The sequence below is a fragment of the Heterocephalus glaber genome, unplaced genomic scaffold (assembly GCF_053883595.1).
Source record: "Heterocephalus glaber isolate CG9 unplaced genomic scaffold, H.glaber_assembly_v1.0 deba00001613, whole genome shotgun sequence".
Taxonomy (NCBI): Eukaryota; Metazoa; Chordata; class Mammalia; order Rodentia; family Bathyergidae; genus Heterocephalus; species Heterocephalus glaber.
The window spans coordinates 8,288,029-8,290,993 of NW_028258384.1; the positions used below are offsets into that span (position 1 = coordinate 8,288,029).

Below are 2,965 nucleotides of genomic sequence, written 5' to 3' on the forward strand. Positions count from 1 at the left end.
GCAGAGATTCTTTTCACTTTTCCAGTGGGCTTGTTTTCATCATGGAGCCTGAGAAAGGCCCTCTCTCTGTGTTGTTCACTTCTGCAGCTCAGGACAATGGGTTTTATGTCCCCCTGTGCCTCTGCAGTGTGGAACCAAGTAGCTGCACAGCCAGAAGGCCAGAGGTAGGGGTGGGGTGGAGGCGGGGACTGTTCTTGGAGGAGCCTGGGTGGCCAATCTGGAGCTGGTGCGTGTGCCGGGGGTTCTCCTTACCCTATCTTGGTCGCAAGCCTGTCCTGGTTGCAATCTGGTGGAGCAAGCTGGAGGAATCAGGTCCCAGTCAGGCTGCAAACACTCTGCCCCACTGGCCCCTTACCTTTGAATTTTTACATATTTAGGATTTACAGTGTTTTATCTTCTTCCAAAAATCTTTTAAATATAAGTATAAGTAGATTTCCTGAAACCATTTACAGTAGACACCATAGACCAGAGGTGACTAACTTATAGCACACATTGTGGTAGTCACACAGAGCCCTCTTTGCTGGCACACAAAACAAACCTCCCCAGGAGCCGAGCATCAGAAAACAGTTTTTTTTTCTAAACTAAAAACTCAGTATTTTATTGCAGTGTTTGCACTTTGTGATAAATGTGTTTTGGGTTGCAGTTTGAACACTCAGACTCTGAAAGGTTAACTATCACTTCTATATATCTATAAGAGGGGAACTTTTTTGAATCAAATCTGCTTTTTCCTTTTACACCTTTATAATTGAAAATTGAAAGGGAAAATTAAAAGATAAAATTGTAATAAAGTACTATGTAAAAGACTAAAATATGTGGTTAGCGAAGTAGGATTTGAGTCCAAAAGTAGGAAAAGAAAGAAAAAAAAGAAAGAAGAAAGAAAAGAAAAGAGAGTAGAAGAGAGAAAGGAGAAATGAAAGGAGGAAAATAAAGGAAGGGGGGGGAGGAATGGAATTAAAATTGAGAAACCAATTTTCACTTACATTATATGAAAGCAAATGACTATATTTATATAAATTTGAATGTTTGCATGAATCCAAATTATATATAATTTCCACATCTGTATACATTTTAAGGTATAGAAATGTTTCCAATTTATGTTTCAAACAGCATTAATTAAAAGTACAGTGAAAACCAATGTCTCAAAAGAAGCCTCCATTTTAAGTAGACTCTTGGGAAAAGGGTTAGGTAATTTAATAATTTCCAAATAAATTCTAAAAGAGCTGAAAATAATTCTCTATGTGTATATATTTGTACTTTTAAAAAGTCTTACATGAGCAACATATATTATAATTTGAACAATAATCTTATGAAGAAGGTAAGGAAAATACTACTGTTATTTTATTGATGAGAAAATTGAGGTCTGGAAATAATAAATTACTCAATGTTAAAAAGTTAATGACAGAATTGGATCCATGGTCTTTTTATTTAGAGTCTTATTCCCTATCTTTTTAGCAACACTACCTCTCTGAATCACATTGGTTTAATATGAGGTACATTCTTATTTGCATTTTCATGTACTTTATTTTAATATGTTGTTTTATATTATAGGATTCTACACATTTTAGAAATCTTTTGAAATACAATGCTTGGAGAAGCCTTCCTAATTAAACTCATATACAAAGAACAGAAATATACAAAATTTTGCAAACTGCTAACGTAATAAGACCTCAAATGTTGAAAAGGAAACTTGGAAAAGGAAGCTTTTAAATATAGAAGACAATTTACTTGCTCCTCATAAGAGAGAAAATTCTAAAAATCATTACAAATGAAAGCATAATAGGATAAAGTAATATTAAATAAAGTAAAACCTGTTGATTAGTTATCCATGGTGAAATGCAAAATTGCACATGCTCCAGAAAATGTGTCCCTTGCATTCTCTGTTCCAGGGAGAGAAGAATATGATAAAAAATTGGATTTGTATCAATCCTGCTCATATACAAGTATTTGCCAGCATTATCATCATCTACAGAAGTAGAAGTGACCATGTGAGGAACATATATGATTCGAGTTGCTTTGTGAAACACATACATGATGATGTTTTTAATGGTCCCCTTTTATTTTTGGTGGATATACCATCGGGTCATGCTCCTATTTTTATTGAGCTTCAAGAGAAAACTTCCACTTCAAAGTTATTGAATGGGGATTAATTTTGAGAAAGAAGTATGTTGTTTCATAAGCAGCCTCTTTCTGATTCTATGCTTAATTGTTATATGGAAATAAAGGTCAATGAACTCTACAAACAATTTTTGGAAGAAAATGTTACAAGGTGCTGTTCCATAACAAATCTTGTGGCTTGCAATTTGCTGTCTTTCAATTTGCTAGTGAATAATGTAAATCACACTAGCTTTCAAAACTCTCAAGAACATCTAAAGCTCAGGAAACTCTCCTGCACTCTTTAGCAATACAGAAATGTCCTAACATTTCCCATGTGAACAATTCTAAATTTAGCACACCCCACTTATAAATGTTAAATGAAGCAAGTAGGGAACTTGTATCATATCTACAATAGGAATCAACAGTAAGTAACTTACAGTAACTTACAGTGAGTAAGTTGGTTGGTCTAACCTAAGAGCTGACACTAACAAGTCTTCTTTCACTTATCATGTCATATTTGATCTCTTTGAGGTGTGGTTATTACATTTTTTTTTGAAAACTGATTTGATTCATGGTACATCTAAATTATTTTTTTTTTTAGGCTGTGGGGGATACTTGGGAAGGAACTTGGAACCTTGTGCTTGTGAGGCAGGAGCTGAAACCACTGAGCTAAATCCCCAGCCCTCATGGTACATTTGAATTCTTATAGGAGAAAACTATAGTAAATGGGCTTTAATACTGTATGTTCTTACTGTTCATACATTTTAATTATTACCACATTCAAGTTTGTACATTTCCTATGTGCTTCTGAATGATGTTTAAATATTCTCCATTGTATATCTGACACACATGAGTTTTAATTATGACAATA

At 34.3% G+C, this 2,965-nt stretch overlaps 1 pseudogene; it reads left to right on the forward strand.

Annotated features, from left to right (window-relative positions):
* The first annotated feature begins 1,582 nt into the window (after positions 1-1,582).
* LOC101714162 (uncharacterized) lies at positions 1,583-2,509 on the forward strand (annotated as a pseudogene).
* Positions 2,510-2,965: the final 456 nt, after the last annotated feature.